The following is a 22,631-nucleotide window of genomic DNA, read 5'->3' as shown; positions in this document are numbered from 1 at the left end:
CGGTGAGGATGCAGAGAAAAATAAACTTATATATTGTTGGTGGGAAGGTAAATTCGTACAGCCATTATGGAAAACAGTATGAATGTTTCCTAAAAAAGCTAAAAACAGACCTACAATATGAACCAGCAATGTCATTACTAGATATATATCCAGTATGTTGAAGAGATATCTGCATTCCCATGTTTATTGCAGCATTATTCACAGTAGTCAAGATATGAAATCAGCCTACATGTCCATCACTAGATGAATAGAAAAATAAAGTGTTGTCTATATACACAATGGAGAACTATTCAGCCATAAAAAAGAATGAAATCTTGTCATTTGCAGTAACATGGATGAACCTGAACGACATTGTATTATGTGAATGAAGTCAGGCACAGAAAGTTAAATACAACATGATCTCACCCATATGTGGAAACTGCAAAAGTTGACATCTGAGAAGTAGAGTATAATAGTGTTTACCAGAGGCTGAGAAGGGTAAAGACGCAGGGGAGAGGGAGAAACTAGTTAACAAATACAAAATTATAGCTGGATAGGAGGAATTAAGTTCAATTTTCCATAACACTGTAGGGAGACTACAGTAACAGTAATTTATTGCATATTTTCAAATAAAAGAGAGGATTTTGTTATAAACCTGAAAAAATGATAAAGATTTGAGTTGATAGATATGCTAATTACCATGATTTAGTCATTACACATTATATTCATGAATAGAAATATCACAATATATTTTAGAAATAATTTAGTATGTGTCAGTTTATACACACACACACACATATATATATAATTAAAACAAAACAAAACAAGAGTATCCTCATCTTGGATTTTAAAACTGGAAATTTGCTTCTTCCATTGACCTGCTGATTGTAGAGCATAATTAATCCTTGACTCTTTGCACCAATCCTGGACACAGCTCTGAGTGGACCTATCAGCTTGCTGCCTGTATATGAGGATTCAAGGATTCTTAACTTTGAAATTAAGATTTCAAAGTTAAGAATATTAGAACTACATCCAAACTAAAATAAAAAGAAGTATTATAGTAAGTTGGAATAAATGTATTGATTGGAATCCTGTCATTGAGGCCAGAAAGCAGGGCTAAGCGAATCCCCTAACCCAGCACAATTACCACTATCCTGTTCTCACTAGGATTTCCTCTCTCAAAAATTGTATAGAAGAGGATAGGACAAAGATATAGACCAGCTCGGCTACAAAACAATTGGTTTTTCTCTTGAGCTCAGGAAAAGAAATTAAGAACCCACAGACAAGAATGTGAAAACAAAAATAACCTAACCAAAGTGCCAGTGGGAGGAACTGCTTCACAGCAGTCAACTATGCAGCCATTACTGACCAAAAATGATGGCACATTTAGTTTATATAACACTCAGTCTTCTCAGAAATATTTAAGAAAATACAGAGTGTACACCTATCTTCAATCTCATTGAGTTCAACTTAAGATCACCAGAATCCACTTATATGAATGAAAAAAAAAAAAAAACTTATAAAGTTTATTTTCACCCTAGAAATTTCCAGTAACAGAGCATCTATGTTCAATGAATATCTCAGAAAGACTTTTCTTTTACTTTGAATAAATATTTAAAGAGAAAACAAAAAACAATTCAAGCATTGAAAGTAGGCTAACTTGAAAACAAACAACAAAAACAATCAAATCAGAGTAATGAATTACTCTTCTAATGAGATTTGAGAAGCCCAATCATTTCTACAGATCAGAAGCTATAATTTTAACCACAAATAAGTATTATGAGTAGACATGTAAAGTGGTACTAAAACAAAGAGTGCAAAACTAAGTGCAGCTCCTCCATGAAAAAGGTAGAATCAGCATTTAAGTAAGTGTTCACTTCTAAATAAGAGCAAACTATTAGCCTTTTGCAGTGTTAAACAGCTTAGAAATATTACCTTATTTGTGCTTCAAAACAACTTCTAATACAAAGGCAATTGTATACATGTTATAGGGTGAATAAAGTCCTTCAGAGAGCTTCCCAAATCAACATGGCTAATTTATGGTAAAGCTCGTGGTACCCAGCACGCTCACCTCTCCAAGGCAAATCATTGGACGACAGATGTGGTATTAGGTTCTAAACATCTGATGCTACTGATTTCACTGGATCTTACAAGGAAAACATATTTTATGACTTTACAATTATAATCCCTTTTTTCTGTAACTTGTATTTCATAAGTAAATAAGTATAAAGTCATAGTAAGAGCACAAAATACCTTTTCCTGAATTATCACTCATGTCATGGAAGTTTTGGGCACTCATATTTCTTTTTAATACTTATGATACCCAATAGGGTAGAGAGTCTTGTGTGCTCCAGAAATAATTATCCCTAAAAATCTTGGATCTTCTTTTTTTCCTAAACCAAAGTTATCAATACCAAATGTACTAGAGCAATGTTCATAAGAATACTAGTGGAACAGTTCTATTATTTTTAGTATCACTTTAATTCCAGGTTTCATATGTCAATCCTTGGGACTAGGCTGGGAGAACTATCAAAGTGGCAGATATTTCATCTTATGTCACCCTCCTATCAGATCCATCTTTTAACAAATGCAGGGTGGAACTATTCTGTCTTCTAAGTGAGCCTGAGATAACAGAATGGATTTTAATTACATCCATATAAATGTAGGTAAAGCATACCTAGATTGATAAAATATTTTTACAATCACTTATAGAAAACCTTCCAGCAGCAAATTACTCTCCTATGTTATGTAGATACAATGACAAAGAAGACAAGCCTAGTTTCTGATACTAGGAATGTTTCCGTATGGGTGAGAGAGAAAAGTGAAACATTATCACATCAACTAAAAAGTTACATTATAATCATGACTGCAAAATTACACAATATATTACTAAAACTGGGATGAGCACTTGGAAACATATAATTAGGGGAGTTAATCTAGTCATGTAGAGCAAGGGGAGGAGGGGGAGAAGGTTAGGTGGAGTTTATCTAAACAAGGAAATAGTTAAACAAAAAAAGTTTAAAATTATTAAAAGGAGGCTAGCAATGAGAGTGGTTAAAGATATGAAAATAATGTCTATATTGTATTGGGTAAATAATGGCATCATATTAAATTGTATGTAAAGCACAGTGTCAGTTAAGTGAAAATGTTTTTAAAAAGATTAAAAATAGATAAAACAAGATACAACTTGACTCTTCTTTCTTCTTTTTTCTTTCTTTCTTTCGTCTTTTTTTTTTTTTTTTTTTTTTTTTTTTTTTTTTTTTTTTTTTTTTTTGATTACAGAGTCTCACTGTATCATCCACGCTGGAGTGCAGTGGCACGATCTTGGCTCACTGCAAACTCTGCTGCCTGGGTTCAAACAATTATCCTTCCGCAGCCTCCCAAGTAGCTGGGATTACAGGCGCCAGCCACTGTGCCCAGCTAATTTTTCTATTTTCAGTAGAGACGAGGTTTCACCATCTTGGCCAGACTAGTCTTGAATTCTTGACCTCGTGATCCACTCGCCTCGGCCTCCCAAAGTGGTGGGATTACAGACATGAGCCACCGTACCTGGCCATAACTTGACTATTTCTGAAGGCTGCTATTATTATTTATTTAAAAAATAGATTTGTATTTAAATGTTTGTATTACAATATTTGAATAAGAACACCCTTAGAAGCAGGAAAATGAACTTGACGTCCTTGGGGAGAAGGATATTTTTCAGCTACAGTCGACCCTTGAACAATACCATTTTGAGCTGCATGAATTCACTTATATGCTAATTTTCTTCCATCTCTGCCACCCCTGACACAGCAAGACCAAGCCCTCCTCTTTTTTTCTCCTCCTCAGCCCGCTAAAGTGAAGGCAATGAGGATGAAGACCCTTATGATGATCTACTTCCACTTAATGAACAGTAAATAAATTTCTTCTTTTTCATGATTTTCTTAATAACATTTTCTTTTCTCTAGTATTCTTTATTATAAGAATGTAATATATAATACATATTTTGTAGAAAATGTGTGTTAACTGACTGTTTATGTTATCAGTAAGGCTTCTGGTCAACAGTAGGCTAATAGTAGTTAAGATTTGAAGGAGTCGAAAGTTATACATGGGTTTTCATCTGCAAAAGGGTTAATACCCTTAAGTCCAACATTGTTCAGGGGTCAAGTATACATGTTTTGCTTCATTATCTATACCAGTTCATTTAGGAAAGCAAACTTAGTAAACAAGATATCCTAAAGTCTATGAAAAACCCAGCGCAAATTGTGAATACTGTGTGTGTGTGCACATAGAAGTCATTCATTTAAACATGAGATTTCATGGTCACTATTTGATGTGTTTGAAATACACCTCTAAATTCATTCATCTGGTCATCATTAAACATGAACTCAGAGAGAATATTGAGGAATGCGTGAAAGTCATCTTATTTTTATGACTAAAAATTTAATTTTCAGAAACAAAAGTAGAAGTAAATTGGACAGAAATCAATACTGGCACTTATGAAGTATCTAATATATGCCAACAACTGCTCACTGTTTGCTCACACATGTCGTTTTATTGCTTTTCACAAAACCCCTGAGAGTAAGGTTTTATTATACTAATTTACTAAATAAGATCAAACTGAGCCATAGAAGGGTGAATAATTAGTTCAGCCTCATAAATTAGCAACATCAAAACTGTGTTAAGGCCACTAGATGCCAAGTCTTAAAATTATTATGGTGATTCTCTATCTCTATATATTTTTACCCTTATATATAATTTAAAATGAAAGTAATATAAAACCATACTATATGTGTAAGCAAGTCAACCAATATTCTAATTTTCCCCCAAACCTATTTTGTTGTTTATGTCTGAAATAACAGATATCACTTCTTCTTTTCTTTTTTTTCTTTTCCCTTTTTTTTTTTTTTGAGATGGAGTCTCTCTCTGTCACCCAGGCTGGAGTACAACGGCGCAATCTTGGCTCACTGCAATCTCCGCCTCCCGGGCTCAAGCGATTCTCTTGAGTAGCTGGGACTACAGGCACATGACACCACACACAGCTAATTTTTGTATTTTTAGTAGAGATGGAGTTTCACCATGTTGCCCAGGCTGGTCCTAAACTCCTGACCTCAGGTGATCCACCCATCTCGGCCTCCCAAAGTGCTGGGATTACAGGTGTGAGCCACCACACCCAGCCCAGATATCATTTCTTAAAAGAATAATAATGTTGGGGCCGGGCGCGGTGGTTCACGCGTGTAAGCCCAGCACTTTGGGAGCCCAAGGTGGGCAGATCACGAGGTCAGGAGATGAGAGCATCCTGGCTAACACAGGGAAACCCCGTCTCTACTAAAATTACAAAAAAAATTAGCCGGGCGTGGTGGCGGCGCCTGTAGTCCCAGCCACTCCGGGCGCTGAGGCAGGAGAATGGTGTTAACCCGGGAGGCGGAGCTTGCAGTGAGCCGATATTGGGTCACTGCACTGCAGCCAGGGTGACAGAGCGAAACTCCGTCACAAAAAAACAAACAAAAAAACAAAAAAAATAATAATAATGTTGCTTGTGAACAAGCATGTTCCTGGCATGCCTCTTCGCCTAATGGCAAAGCTAGACTGTAGCACTGACCATGCCTATTCAATTCATCATTCTAATACTGAGTGTGACTTGGGGTTTGGAATAACGATGTTGAGGGAGAGAAGAGTTCCCAAAAATAAAATGTTAGAAGGGATAAGAAGAAGAGTGGTCTAAAATAAGAAATATTATTCATGCTGAATAATTGAAGGCATTTTCTCCTTTTGAACATTTATTCAGCATTTCCTGTTTGCAAAATAATACAACAGGCTCTGAGGACATGGAGATGAATGAGGTGTGAAATTTGCATACTATTCGAAAAGAATTACCGGTAAAGAGACAATGACAATGCGAAGCTACACACTATGGAAGAAACAAGGAAAGATTAGGGTACCTAATCCAGGTAAATGTGTTAAAATAAATAAATAAATAAATAAATAAATAAATAAATAAATAACGCTTCTACTAGGTGATGATACTTGAGCAAGTCTTTGCGAACTGAACCAGAGGTTCAGAGGCAAGAAACCATGGCCATAGGAGAAATGTTGGGCACTCCCCATGGTTGGAGCTTAAGTGTTGATGGGAAAGTGGTCTTATATAAACCTGAAAGACAACAGAGCCCAGGTCATAAAAGAATTAGTAAAACCAAAACAAATTAGGTTCCCTCATAAAAACAATGGGATGTCACTGAAGATTTCAGGTGAAAGAATCACATAATCCAATTTATATCATAGACATTTCACTCTGAGTCCATGGTCAGTTTAATTCTGGATTCGAAAAGCTCTTGGAAGGTTTTAGAGCAATTACATTTTCCTCACAGTGTGACATTACTTCTATATATTTTCCCTACGGTGTTTAGACTTGAGTAATCGTAGAAATACGTAGGGACATGGTCTTTCTTTGTTAGTGCTGGAGCACGGTTTAGAGGAAGTGTGTGGATGTAGAAAGAGGCCAAGATGCCAACACAGACGTCCATATTATGGAGTCAAGTAGTCCCCTTAGCAGGACTGAGACATCGGACACATGTCCTAGAACCCAAGCACTCACATGGGCTGAGGAGAGTCAAGATTTCATTCTTTACAAAGAGAGTAAAAGTTTTGTGATAAACCCATGTGTAATTAAATCAATCATTTAATGCTAGTTCCTTTATTTTGCCATCTAGTGTACTGAAATGTAACTAGAGAATAATATAAGAAGAGGCAAGAGAAAAACAGAATGAAGATTAAAGAACATCTTAAAACCTCGGTTATTGAAAAGTTATGAAATTGAAAAAAGATATCAAATTCTAAGAGGGTATTCCACATTTTCCTTTGATCTAAGATATTTAATGTATATTAGATCATCTACTTAACAGTTTGGGACAACCCAAATTTTGGATGGAAAAAATAAAAATATGTTTGAGTGACCAGGGGTTATATGACAGAAAAGGCAATATGTTCCTAAAATATGTGACATTTTCAGTTTTTGTAATCTATCATCAGATTCTTGATTTTTTTTAAGTTCAGTGATTGATTGATTGATTGAGACTGAGTTTCACTCTTGTCTCCCAGGCTCACTGCAATCTCTGCCTCCCGGGTTCAAGTGATTCTCCTGCCTTAGTCTCCTGAATAGCTGAGATTACAGGCACCCACCACCATGCCCAGCTAATTTTTGTATTTTTAGTATAGGTGGAGTTTCACCATGTTGGCCAGGCTGGTCTCAAACTCCTGATCTCAGGTGATCCTCCCGCCTTGGTCTCCCAAAGTGCTGGGATTACAGGCATGAGCCACCGAGCCTGGCCAGTGATAACTTTTAAAGCATAAAGCAAAGCCCCTACTAACATTTTACTGTATGTTTGCTGTATTAAGGTGATGTTATTAACCCTGTGGGATGATGCTGAAGAATAGGTGGCTTAGTCTCCTGCAGTCTTAGTCCTATTTGGAGAGTTTGCAAGAAAACAAGAGCCAGATCCCCTTCTGAGTTCAGAAGAGCTATCCACACTACAGCCCACAAAAAAAAAAAAAAAAAAAAAGTGTTACTCACATCCTTTTTCACAGATGAGAAAGTTGAGAGTCCAAGATATTCCACTATTTTGCCCAGATAGTAACCAAATAAATTTTGGAAACATCATTTGTGCATTGGTCCATCTGCCTGCAAAAGTTACATGTTTTCCATTATACATCCCAGGCTTTATAAACGTATCAGAAAGTTTTTCTCCCTGACTTGACCAAATCCTGGATGCTTTTCTTTCCCTTTCTATCTAGGAAAATGGAGCTAGTTGCCTCCTCTCCATCCAAATTTACATATTCAAAAAGAGTTGTCGCATCCTTGGAGGCAAATACATACTATTGTGTTGAAAACTGAGCATTCTTAGTTAGAAACAGATCAACTTCAGCAGCTCACAACTGTGGCTTTAACCTGAGAGAAGTACTGGTAAAGAAAAAGGGCAATTAAAATCAATTCGAAAGCATATCAGCAGAATACATTACAAAGTAACAAAAGTAACAAGAAAATTACCAAAGGAAACATTTTTTTTTCAAATAGCAATGGAAGACTTAGTAAAGGCTTGCTAAATTATAATATTTAGATATGAAGAAACAGGCATTCTGATCAAATGGAATTGCAAATTTATTCGTCAGTGATACCTGCTTAATAATTATTGATTTGAGTGTGTATTTTCCATTTAAGTAATGTTCCACAGAATATACCTTCAGAAGCATTAATTTAATGGAAGAGAACACTGGACTAGTCATTGTTTCAGAACATGATTTTAAATCCCACTTGATATTAACTTGCTGTGTTAATGTGGACCACCCATTACTACTTCTTAGTAAGGAAGTTAACATAGAGAAATGGTTCTTAAAATATGGTCCCCTGACCAAGTGATGACCATAATCATTATCATCACTTAAGAACTTGTTAATAACGTCAGTTATGGGGTCTCTACCCAGAACGATTGAATCAGAAAATTCAGGTGTGAAGTCCAGTTATCTACACTTGAATAAAACCCACAATGTATTATATATCTGATGCACACTAAAGTTTGAGAATTACTGACCTAAATTACCTGTAAATATTCTCTGGCTCTATAAATTATTTTTTAATAGTTTAACTTAGGGTCAACTAACTTCAGTTCATATCCATTACCTATGTAACTCACAAAGAATATAATGAGGATACTAACGTGAGAAAGAATCAGGAACTGAATAAATTAAAAAATTGGATATAGTAAGGAGGCTACAAAGACTTTAGACCTTGGACTTAGACTTGTACTGATGAGGAATCATAAAAATAAGAGAGAAACAATATTTAAAAGGATTCAAACTTAAAAAAAAATTAGAACAATAAAAACACATTATCAAAGTAATGAGAACAATCAGACTTTTAGGATTTGGGGACACAAGAAGTGAGAAGAGTCCTAACAATTCATTTATTTCAACTGTCTCATTTTGTTCATAAGAACCTGAAACACAGATAAAAGAGGTACATTATCTCAAGAGCCAACTTGTGGAAAAATAAAAACATGAATCAATATGTAGTAGGTGATTTTAAAATACTTATTGAACTATATCAAGTGGATTTGTTGAGTGGAGGTAAGACAAATTAGTTTCTATATGCGGATGACTGTGTACTTCACTGAACAATTTGGACATAGCTTTAAAAAATTCATGTAGGAATCCATTTACTATGCCACCGTCTAGAGACATTTTTGGAACTTCCAGGATTAGCTTTCAACTTAAAATTATCTAGAAATGAGTCATGTTCAACCTATTTTATCATATCTTGATTTCTCATTACACCATGAATCAGAAAGTTGGCCTCAGATCTCTATATAGAGAATCTTATGTAGCCCTAGCTAGAGCTGACAGCAGGTCTGGTCTCATGCCTGAAAAACAATACAAAAAAAAATTAAAACCATACAAAAACAATTTTCCAATGGTTAAGAAAGCATTTTCATATGAAACGCCACTGAATTTCTCATAAAACATTATTGAAAGAGATGATGCGATTTAACTGTATCACTTTGGTATGATGATGAAACATACTTAAACAATAAATCATCTTTTAAAATTTTTCAATCATTAAATTTAGCAGCTTAAATGTTTGATGTTTAATAAAACTAAATGGTCTCTTCTATTGTATGTCAATTTTCTTTTCCTTTATTCAGCAAACATTTTGCACTTACTGTAGGTCTTGACAATCTGAAGATGGCTACAATATTCCTATCCTAAGGAATTTATAGTTCAAGACACCAGGAAAATATAATCTAATCATTGTTATGAAATGATCTGTTTTAAGCCTAAGCACATACAGAATTCATCAATTAATTTTAATGAACAAGTCCATTATACATTAATTCAGAATTTCCAAGGTAATTTAAATTATGAAGAGTTACTAGAATCATTAGATATTTAAGCAACATAGGTAGGATTCAGAGTCAATTAATGTTTGAATATTTCTGACATTACAGATAGAGAATTAATCATATTAACATATAATTTTATTATTTGGAGCAAATATAAGATAAATGTTACCTATATTTTGTAGGTAAGGAGACAGAAAACCAGGAATTTTTAGTAACTTTTCAAAGTCACACATCAAGTCAATGGGATTCAGGATTCTTAGTCAAATCAAATTCTGAGAGCAAAGTTTTTTTCTACTCAGTAAGAATATTTTGCTTTTTAGGGACAAGGAGAGAGTCAAATAGGGAAAGTGTGATCAAGGGAGAAAGAGATAGACAAGGGGAAGAAAAGAGAGATTATAAGTATAAAGTTTTCTTATATGTCTTCTTTACATATTCATATTCATTCATTTATATAAGAAGCAAGTAATTGACAATTTTATAAGCCAGTAAACATTTATCAACCTAGACATCACCATTTTCCAAGGAACAGGAAGTTTTAGCCAATCTAGAGATGTAAAAAGTGAAGTATTTTTTATCGTCTTCTAGTACTTTTTCAGCCTCAAGTCATCTAGGTCTTCTAAGATATATTACATTTTTATATTTTATGTTACTTCATTTTAACATTAATAATATTTTTAAAAAATCATGCCACAGAGAATAGGATAGCCATAGGAAGGAGTATGTGCCACTATTCACAGAACCAATTTTTAGAATCTGAATAAAGTTGGAATGTTATTAGTGTAACTTGCCTTTGAGAAAGGATAGAATAATTTATTACTTGCACAAACTGGCTCTGAGTAACCCTAATGATAAATTTTGTAACACCTCCTTGGAGGAGTCTTGTTCTTTGTCAGTTTCAAAGTTATTTTCCCTTAATATTCTTTTTCCTATGGAGAATCCCTGGGAGCATACACAGAGAATCACTACGTTATCCACAGGTAGAGGGAATAATAACATTTTTCTCTTTCCAATAAGAACAATTCCAATTACTTTTAATTGCAGGAAGATTATACATTTTTGGAAGATTGTCATCTTTGCCACCCTTAAGTTGTTGTCACAGTCCATTATTGCTCTGAGATACCTTTTGGTCCCATGTCCCTCCCTGGTGTACAAAGTCACTATGACTTCTTAATAGAGGATAGAAGTTTCTCCATATTTTGGCATTGTCCACCTCTTGAAATATCATACTTTGTTACCCTTCCTATGTGTCCTGCATTCATCCTCTACCTATTCTCAGAAAACATCATTTGTTATCATGTCTCTCTAAAAATGTGATACTGTTTTCAGGGCCTCAGGTACCTCTCATATATCCTTTAAACCTTGCAGGTGTCTACTACAAAAGCAAGGTGAATAGTTGCGACCATTGTGAAAGCTTTTTCTGGTAGAATGGGTACTTACTATCATGATGTCTCATGTTCATTATCTTGTGTCTCATATTCATTATCTTGTTACAGCACCCACTATATTCTTTTTCAAGTGTTTTGTCAGTTGTGTCCAAGCTCTGAGCCCAGAGGCGATACTGCAGTCTTCTTTGTAGCTCTAGCATCCCTTCCAGAGTTGGAATGCACATGTCAACATAGTATGCTCTACAGAATAAAGAATTATATGAAGCCCAAGAGGAAATTAAAAAAAGATAAATTCTGGCAAATATGATTTTTTTTTCAATTGTCGAGATGGAAACAATAAAATTATATCTAACACTTAGAAAGTGACTGCTTTGTGTCAGGCACTGTTCTACATGCTTTATGTAAATGTGCACCTAATTAATTCTTACTCCCACTTCATGGGGAAGACACTATCATTATCTCTGTTTTATCAATCATAAAATGGACACACACATTGGTTAAGTAACTCACTTAAGACCACCCAATTTGGGCACAGAAACGATATAAACCAGGTAAATGAATTAGCATGAGAAAGGTAAAATATCTCATCAATAATTTTTATGTTGATTACATGTTGTCATGATACTGTTTGGGAGATATTGAGGTAAATGGAAAAGTAGTATTAAAATTAATTTTACCTGTTTCTTTTTACACTATTAAAATGTACTCGTAAATTTAAAAAAAAAAAAATACCATAGTCTACCATCTCTCACCAGTCTTGGGAAAAATGTCTAGGAATAGCTTAGATGTATCAACTCACTTAATTTCACTTCCTATAGAGTGAGCTTTAGTTTAGTTACTAGCAAATAGTGTGCTGGGGATAGATCAAAGGACAAAGAGATATTTAAATACTGGTTCTACATTGATTACCAGTTACCATTTAAGTTGTCTTATTCTGATCAGGATTTTTGTAACGTTTTTATAAATTCATAGGGTTTCAATATCCTCATCTCTGAAAGGAAAACAGCATAGACCCAATCTTCCTTGATTGGCTTGAAGATGAAATAGGTAATGCTCAAGAAGTGCTAAGCACAGAATCTACTGCAAAAAGAACCAAGTTAAAAAGATACAACCAAGAAGATCCACCTCTCAATGTGATTTCTGTTAAAACTGCACTTTTGGCTAGTCAGGAATTCACATGGCAACCATGATGATAATGAAAGAGGGGAGATACAGTGAATTGGAAAGAAATGAAAGGTGAGGCACTACACCTTTTATTCCTTTTTTTTTTAAATTAAAAAGTAGTAACTCAAATATCAAAATTGTGCAAGGCAGTCATATGAGTTACTTGCAGACTCTCTTCATTACCTCTCTATGAGGCTATCTTTCATATGACATATTAGCTCCACACTTCCTAGCTTGTGACTCAGAATGTTGTGTGAATACTTTATTCTGACCATCTATGATACATCTGAATTATGACCCTGTTCTCAGTTCCCTCTACCCCTGCAGGTAGACAATACAAGTACTGAGTTCTGAATCAGAACTTAGATTCATTTGCTAAGCTTCTGAGATTTTTAAAAATCTTGCCTATTTTATTCAATGTTTTCTTCTACAAAAGCTTAGCCAAGCAAGAGATTTATGCACAACCAAGAGATACAAAAATGAAAGGAAGTGAAAGAAATTTTTCTCACATGCTCACCTTCTGCTCATGTGAAATAGGCCTTATTCTGGAACCATGCAGAACCTTTTGTGCCTTTTCTGTTTCCTTAAACTAAGGCTCCTAATTGGTGTTCTCTTAGAGGATTAAGGAAAATAAATATGTATGAGGCCACCAAAATTAGGATACTGGTGGTCTTTCAACATTCCCTAAACAGTAGATTTAATGTAAATCAAACTGAACATATCCTTCCTACAGCTTATGAAAAGTCTTTGAGTTGACAGTTTTACTATGTTGCTTTGAGGTGTATTTTCCAAGCAGAAAACACTGAGGCTAAGAGACAGATTTAGAGAAAAAGATTTGTTTTCACACATTCATATAGTACTCAATCTCTCTAAGTTTATGTAATAGTTACTCAAACTCCCTTGATACTTCCCTAGCCCACATTCTGGGTTGTCTCTCCCTACAGCAAACTGAAACTACACTGAAAATAAATTAAATATTCATCAGCCTAAAAAGATCTCTTCACATGTCCCCAGGGAACAGCCACAGGGAGAAATGCAGTAATAAAATATTTTTTACAAACAACCCAATATGCCAGTATTGACAACAATATCTACTTGTTATATGTTATCTTTATTTTTCTAGAACACTGCAATTCATAACTTTAGTGTTTCTAGTTTGCTTTTTATTAAAAAAAATAAACTAGCAGCTACCTCTCACTCAGATAATTTTTACTTAACAATATAGACTCATAAAACATTACTTTTACCGATTTGCAACATGCTATGATTTTTATTCTTTGGGGATGACAATTATTTCACTTTTCAATGCTTGTTTTGGTTTTTTTTTTTTCTGACCTATTCTGTTTATGTCTCAAAATATATTCTTAAAAGCATATCAAAATGCAAAATGTCAGAGGCAAATAAGGGTCAAGTTTACAACTTACTGTTCTAGCAGTGGTATACTGCTCTCACATTTGCATAAAATAATATTATATTTATGAAATATAGTATTTATATTAAGGCTTTGTTAAGTTTTAATTCTATGATCTTCACTGAAGTTGAAATACTTTATTTGGACTTATAATGGATAGTGAATTCAATTTTATAGTACAGACACAGATTTTAAAATAAAAATATTTAAACAAAATTACACACACATACACATATATATGTTTTATATATATACATATATATGGATATATGTATGTATATATACATATATGTATGTGTGTGTATATATAAAATCAAGGCTAAATTCCAGATTGAGCTGATACTCATAACACTGCTAGAAGTAAAGCAGCAGCTAATTTAGACATGCCCACAATAAAAACAAGAATATGAAAGAGATGGGTTCACGGTCTTGGGTCGACATAATTTTTAATAAAAACTAAGAGAAGCCAAATTACACAACACATTTTTGTGTCCAAAAAAGTATTAATTTATACTGTAAATATAAACACAAATATAGGCCAGCCACACTGAAACCAATGGGAGATAAGAATATAGTTACAGCACAGGTATGTGAGCTAACAGTGTTTATCAGGTGTGTGACAGTAAAACTGCTCTCGGTAATTATTTAAGGAATAGAAAAGTCTCCTGAAGATTGATGATGAGAAAAAGTAAATTTGTAAGTTTATCAACCACTTTACAACAATTTTTTAGAATGGATTAGCATTCATAGAATTTGTAAAGATTTCAAGAAAGTAGTGATTATGGAAGCCTACCTGTGTTTACAAGAAGTCATGCCAACAATATATTTTTCTTTCACACTGGATCTCTTAATAAGGAATTATTTTAAGAGGGAGTGGTTTCAGTAAAGTTTTGACAAAGTTTCACATGAGGTAGATCCTTACCAACAGAATGAAAGCATATAGAATAAAGGATGTATAGTTAAATGAATTTGTAGCTTAATCACTGCTGGCAAAATGAGTTATTGCAACATTGTCAAGCCAGAGGGAGACTTTCTGGCAGGATGTTAGATGGCATCCCATTCAAAATCATAGGTGCCAGTGCAGGTGACATAGAAAGCTGACATACTGAATTCACTGATGAGAATGTGGCTGACTGGCTACGCTAATTAAGTTGGGTTACAGACTTAAGATTTAAAAAGGTCTTATTAGGTAGGGTATAATAAGTTGAATTTTATTTGTTTTAAAAATCACGTGCCTATTTGTGCATGGCACAGTGGAACACACAAGATTTATTTCAGTACTTGCTAATCTTCTGTGAATGTGATAATAAGAGTAACTAGCTAAAAATACTAATTTTTGTGCACCATCTCACAAATGTTAAATCATAATAATTTTCATGAGTGGTTATTGGCAAGTTATTATTTTAAAAAATCATGTCAGTAATTTTTATCATTGTGAAGGTCTTAGTAACTATGATCTATATAAAAGAGAACTGAAACTCAAGAAGTTTACAGAGGAAATATACAAAATGTCTGTAAAGCTTCTTTGTAAATAGTAAGTGGCTATATGCATTGGAAGGTTATTATTATTTGCCTCTAAATTATAGGACATATATGATGAATTTTAAACATTGAAAATTGATATTTTCTCAGAAATGTTAACTAAGTCAAAACTGCCATGGTTGCTTAAATCTCTGTCTTTTCTCTTATTCTCATATATTTTTAAAGGTAAATAGACTGGTTAATGTGGCTCTCTACATTGGAGAGGTGTTTTAATGCTCTTTTCAATAGTTTTCTTTTTTACCTAAGGCTATGGTTGGAGGATGTACCTAATTTGCCGACAAAAGAGAAAGTAGGGGGAATCCAGGAAATCTAAGGCACATCAGTCATACTTGACTTATCTGTGATAAGCCTAAGAAAACCTAGATAACGTGACCAAGGTGACCAAGGTGGTCAGTGAAATCAGAAAGAATAACAGCTGAGTTTCCCACCGTGCACATAACGACGTTCCTCTAGAGTCTGAAGGGAAACAGACACACTTAAATTGACAAGTATATGAGCTAGTGATGGTATTTTCTGGTTTTCTGTTACTAACTCTCTTCGTTCCTCAAGTCCTTAGCTAAAGACTTTGTACTTCCTCAGTTATCCAACATCAGGTCCCTGAATAAAGAAGAATGTCTATTTTACCATTTTGCAGGTATGCCTGACCCTGCCAGGAAACATCCCATCAAATCCAGCCTCTTATTTGCATTTGCCAAGCAGATACTTTACATCCAGTCACTGTAATGCAAAATATCAAAAACGTGAGGAAACATTGAGCATATTATTTTTCTTTTTGTATTGGAAATATTGTTTTGTTGTTATTGTTACATTTAAGGAGAACAGTAAGGGATTTTTAAAAAATAACAGTGGAGGATCAAAAGAAAAAAAAACGCAACTCAGTCACTAGGAGGAACAAAAAATTGATTGGAAACCATCAGTCTAAAATTAAACAAAACCATGAATACACAATATGGTTATTGTGTCAGGGGCATTTGAACTAAAGTAACTCCATTTTAAATAGGAGGTGGGTAAAACTAGGCTGAAACCTACTAGGCTGCATTCCCAGATGGTTAAGACATTTTAAGTCACAGGTTGAGATAGGAGGTCAGCACAAAACACAGGTTATAAAGACTTTGCTGATAAAACAGTTTGCAGCAAAGGAGTCCGCCAAAACCCACCAAAACCAAAATGGCAACAACAGTGTCCTCTGGTTGTCCTCACTGCTACACTCCAACGAGCGCCATGACAGTTTACAAATGCCATGGCAATGTCCGGAAGTTACCCCATGTGGTCTAAAAAGGGGAGGCATGAATAATCCACCCCTTGTTTGGCATATCATCAAGAAATAGCCATAAAAATGGGCAACCAGCAGCCCTCAGGGCTGCTCTATGGAGCAGCCATTCTTTTATTTTCTTAATAAACTTGCTTTCACTTTGCACTGTGGACTCGCCCTAAATTCTTTCTTGCACAAAATCCAAGAACTTTGGGGTCTGGATCGGGACTTCTTTCCTGTGACATATATCTAGTGACCACAAAGGGACTATAGTGCAGAAACCCTGACTCAACGTCTACCTTTGGGTATGTATTGGGGTCCTATAACATATTTCTGGCGAACAACAGAAGGCAAGGTGCTGAGGAGACTTCTCGATGCAAAGGAAATAGACTGCAGCACTGATTGGATGACTTTGGGTAAGTGGTGGGGTACCCAGGTAAAGGATGGAATTGGGTTAAAGGCCCAGTTTAGAGGAGTTAGAGTCTCTCTTAAGACAGAGTGGGTTAGAGGCCCCTCTTGATAAAAGGCAAGGACACTTGACCAACCTGGGGTTAGAGACCCAACTTAGGAGGGTGAGCGTCCCTTTTAAGATTTAGGGGGTTAGAGGCCCCTCTCAGTACAGTCCCTCTTGGTTAAAAACAGGTTTGGCAGTGTCTCTCAGTAAAGTCCTTCTTGGTTAAAAACAGGTTCGGCAGTGTGAGATGTTAACTGCTATTCTCTTTGGATTCATCTGCCTTTCACTCTTTGCTGATGGCTGTGGGTGACAGGGTTAGGCATGTACAAGATCTTAGGAAATGGGGAAGTTTTTCTTCCCTAAAAGGGGAAACTTGAGAGCTAGTAGGATTGCTGGAAAAAAATCGCTTCACAACAGCAGCCGCAGCCACCTGAGTTTTTCATTGTCGCTGCAATGGGTGGGTCTTTCTCTGGCCTCCCTGATCATTTCACCTTCCCTACACTGCCACAGGCAATACTTTCCTTCTCTAGGTTCCCTTTCTTATCTTTTCTGTTACTCAGGGCAACCATCTTGCCCAGAGACCACGTGTTGAAACTCCTGTCTGAGGTTGGATTAAAGATGACGGGGCCCATCTCTGGGCAAATTTAAGCCTTGCCAGTTTGATATCGGGTGCTAAGCAGAGTGGCTAAGGTCTCTGCTTAATCATACCTATTTTGCTCTGGCCAGAATGAAAAAATAATAATTTTCCTTTACAATACGTTTTGGCCCCCAGGACAACGGTACGGCAAGCCGGATCACTAGGGCCTCTCAGGGAATGAGACCCAGAAGCCTGGAATGCCCACAAAAGGGTAAAAATTTCTTACCAGTCAAGTTTCGGGCTTCTCTCTCTCTGTGCAAACCGCTGAATGAGTGGTAAAAATAATCAGTGTTTATCTCCTCTGTAAAGTTAGGATTAATGCAAAAAAGAATTCTGAGGCTAGTCTTAAGCTGGTGTATTTTGTGCTATGAATTCGTTTTTCTGTGTTGAGGGGTACTTTAGGATAAAACACAGGCTTAGAACACCTGTGAGCCTGCTTTTCAAGACGACCCAGCAAGCTGGTCAGTAGTAAACTTGGCTACAGGTCTCTGAAACAAACAAAAAAAACTGGATTAAGTCTCCACCTTGTTTTATGTCCTTGGGAGCTTCAACCTTTAACCTTAACCTTTAAAAGCTATCTTTTAACCATATGGCGGGACATTTTCTTGGTCTCCGCCTTCCAGGGAACAGGAATTTTACCATTCATGGTCATAGTTAGCTCTAAAAATTATATTAAGTAGTTAAAAGACTTTGCAAGCTCGAAATTAACTACTCTAGAACCTTTCTGGGAAAGAAAACAGAGGTTCCCCTATGTCGTAGCTTAGTAGCTACCGTTTTGCACTTTCACATTGGTGGTCTGGGTTCGATTCCCTGCCTAGGAAGAAAGTCATTTGTCATTTAATAACTGCATGACCTTCTCTATTCTCTTCTCCTCTGCGGACTGTCTCAAATTTTCCTTTCTCTAAGCACCTAGGAGGTTACCTTTGGTAAAGCTTAGAAGATAGAAATATTGGCTGCTTGGCATGACTAAAATCCGGTAATAAGAGATATGAAAGAATTTCTTTTTAAAAAAGCACTATGATTTTCTGTTGTGATAGTTTGGTAAGAATGATGGTTTCCAGCTGCATCCATGTCCCTACAAAGGACACAAACTCATCCTTTTTTATGGCTGCATAGTATTCCATGGTGTATATGTGCCACATTTTCTTAATCCAGTCTGTCACTGATGGACATTTGGGTTGATTCCAAGTCTTTGCTATTGTGAATAGTGCCGCAATGAACATACGTGTGCATGTGTCTTTAGAGCAGCATGATTTATAATCATTTGGGTATATCCCCAGTAATGGGATGGCTGGGTCATATGGTACTTCTAGTTCTAGATCCTTGAGGAATCGCCATACTCTTTTCCATAATGGTTGAACTGTTTTCTTCCTCAGGGGCAGAATTGGACGAAATAGACTTACATAGGAAATGGAAAGTTATAAGGAAGGAAACCTTCCTGATGATAAGGTTGATAGAAGCCTAAAGGGTTCAAGTTTTCTTCCGAGAGTAAATGTGACCCAGTGGATGAAAGCTAGCCTGTAACCTGAGATAGGTTCCTGAATCTGCGCTTTCCTAGCCGAGTGTGTATCCTTAGACAATTTGAGTTTTCCTAGCCTCCATTTAATCAACTGAAAAAGGGGAGAAGATAATATTTAACATTTAGAGCTACTGCATAGATTTTAAAACGATTTACATGAAACTCTCGAAACATAATTCACAATGAATAAATGGTAGCTGTGATTATTATCACTACCACTGACTTGGGGACACGTAATCTCACATCAGTTCAAGGTGATTTCAGTGGCAATGATTTTCCCAGTCTTCATTTGGAGGAAGGAAGCTTGGCAAATAACACACAAAGTGGTTCTTAAAAAACATAACTGATAATGATTATTTTCCCTTTAATAATAGAAGAACGAGAATTCTCCATATTTCTTGGAAGAAGAAACCCATTTTTCTCTAAGAGCATCTCATAATATGCTGCTGCCCATATCCCTGCCATTCTAATTTACAATAATAATATGCTAATTTTATGCTTGTAATCTTAGATTGGATTAAGTACCAGATTTTTAGAGAAATAAATGACAAAATATTAAAAAAAAAAAGCACTATGATTAAAAGTCAGCTTAATTAAAAGTGGATAAACAAGCTGTCGATATATTTAAAAGGCCTTTATGTTTTTCTTTGCTTTGAACTTGTTTTTCTGAAAAAAAAAATTCTTCTCAATAAACTAAATTCTTTTTTTCTCTCTCTGTCTTTTTTTTGTCTTGCTACTCTTAATGCACACATGAGAGGCCCTAAGATAACTTCTAGTAGCCTGGATCTCCTTGGGAAAAACAGGGGAGGTGCCACAGACCCCATTTTGGGAAAAGAAAACCTGTTTTCCTCATGAAACCCCAGGAGTTAAAAGTAAATAGATCCCTCTCAAAATCAAAGGCTCTGTTCTGTTTTGGATTATGTTATCTGATGGTTTTGAGTTTTGAGGATATCAGAAATTACTTTGCATTATAAAAGAGCTTTACTGTGTAATAACTAGGTAGGAAATACGCTTTGCGAGATGGCTAATAGTCGTTATGGAGGGATACTTGACTCTTTGCATACTTGGATCAAAGAAGCATGCTCTTGGCCTCCTGGGAATAAGAAAACATCCCCACCTCCCACTGAGAGATGAGATTCCCATGAATGATGGGCTGATTACAAAATGGGCTGATTGGCTTTGGGTTGCCTTCCAATAAAATGCAAAGTAAAATCATTGCATTGTCTTCTGCAGTATTTACCTCCTTTGGGGATCCAAGAACCAGCAAAAATAGCACCCTTAATTTTAGGGATCTGTCTTTGCCTTCAGATGCTTATTCACTGCTTATTTTGCCCAGAAACGCATGCTTTCCTGGTCCTGTTCCTCCATGGGCCGCACGCTGAAGCCCGTAATCCAATCAATAAACTGGCAAATGAAAAATCTTAAAAGTGCTAAATCTTCTGTCTGTGTATTTATATATGTTGTATGTTTATATATAAAAAGGTCTAATTAATTGGCTTAAAGAAATAAGCACTTAAAATATTTTGTCAGAAAAATAGAAACTTTAATAATGCCTTTTTGTTTACATGACTTTACTAATCTTTTGGAAATATAGAGTTTTAAAAATTAAAACTAAATTTTTTTAGTTTTAAAATAAATGTCTTATTTTAAATAAAATAAAAATAAAATAAATAAATAAAAATTTTTTTATTTACTTAAAAAAATAAATAAAATGGTAAAATAAAATGTCTTAAAAACGCAGACATTTGGTTTAAATTAAGGTCAAATATCAAATTTGCAAAATGCTTTAAAGCCAAACTGTTTCTTTGACTTTTGAAAATTATTCAATTTACCTACCTTAAAGCCATTAGATTCTAGATAAGACCTGCGGACATGTGGAATATAGCCATGCCCTCTAGCTATATAAAGAAAATTATAAAGAAAGATTTTATCTAAGAAAGAATCTTGTATGGCAAATACTTGTCTTGAAATAAAATGACTGCTTGTTTAAAAGGCGGAATTTTTAGGGCAAGTCAAAAAGCCAAAAATGTCTCAGATGATCTGTGTAAGTCATGAAAGGATTTGTGAAAGGGAATTTATGTAAGAAATGTACAATTTGAAGGTTGTTAGGCCTCCTAAATGCTTCATAAAACACCACTATGATGCTTACTGTACAACTTGCCAGCTTAAGTAAGGTAAGGCCTGGGGACACGTGAAGTTAGCCATGCCCCTAGCTATGCTGGAGTGTCAGCCCTTATCGGCATTTCTGCCTGATGTGTCCTAGGCTAGGCCCCACACCTAGTACACAATTAAAACCCCTTACGAAGGTTTTCACTAAAAATAAAAGTCACTAAAAGTTAACATTGCAACATGTAATTAAGATTATTAAAGAAACAGTTTTACATGTAAGGTGTATAGGGAAAGTAGAATGTGCTTTTGGTAAAAGATTGTAAGAAGGCATGAGAATATAATTTTTTTGGCTAAAGGGTTAAAAACTTGTTTTAAGTTAAATGGAATAAAGCTAAAGGTTTAAACACTTGTGGAAGGTTTATAAAAAATTAATTGTAAAATAAATTCTGTGTGTGGACACTGGCTAAATTTAAAGGGGTGTTAATCAGTTTTTCCATAAATATTGGAATTAAAGCACAACAGGTGTTTCTTAAAGCACTAATCTGCTGTTTCACACGCAAAAAAAGTAAAGGGCTATAAAAACCTTGTAAGAATCTTACCTTATGGTTAAACATTAAAATTGGGTAAATATGTCTATAAGGTTTTATTAAAATTTGGGTCTAACATTAATAATACATTAATGTAAAAGTAAAATGTGGCTTATTTGGTATAAAAAACATACTGGAAGCATTATAAAATGTGAAATGGTATTGTGCTTTGGGCTATATTTATATAAATGTGTTATTGTTATATGTTCCAAAGTTATGGGCAACTCCTATAATTCTATATAACTTAGCATATGTTATTAATAATTATAATTGTTATGTAAAATTTTGTGTGCCACATAAGTAACGAAATTTCCTTATTAATTGTAGCTTTAATAGTGGCTGTCCTAAAACTTTTTATCATCCACAGACAATTGTTGTCTTGTTTTAATCCTCTTTAGGAGGTGGTTTAAAATCAATTATAGAACTCTAGCAGGAGTTCTTAAATGCAAGTTTTCTGATAACTTTGGAAATTGTGACATCAGAATAGAGGGAAAAACTTTCAAAACTCTCATAAAGAACTGAAATGTTCATAACCCTGAAACAAAAGTTAACCTGCATGGACTAAACTGAAAAAATCTAATCTTTTTAACTTTGTTTAAAATGTTTCTATTCCTTTGTTTTATTTTTCAGAGTCAAGTAAACTATTCTTTCGAGCTATTTACAGCTTTAAAAAGTTAAGTGTACTCCTGTGAACAAAATTTAGAGCATATTTATTTCTCT

At 35.0% G+C, this 22,631-nt stretch overlaps 1 long non-coding RNA gene across 2 annotated transcripts in view; it reads right to left on the bottom strand.

The window, feature by feature from the left end:
• The window catches only part of LOC110741317, a 2,275,404-nt gene that overhangs the window by 2,239,072 nt on the left and 13,701 nt on the right, over positions 1-22,631 (bottom strand). The window lies entirely within an intron of this gene.

The sequence above is a fragment of the Papio anubis genome, chromosome 12, assembly GCF_008728515.1.
Source record: "Papio anubis isolate 15944 chromosome 12, Panubis1.0, whole genome shotgun sequence".
NCBI lineage: Eukaryota > Metazoa > Chordata > Mammalia > Primates > Cercopithecidae > Papio > Papio anubis.
Note: the sequence above shows the minus strand (reverse complement) of the source record. Positions and strands in the feature narration are given on the sequence as shown.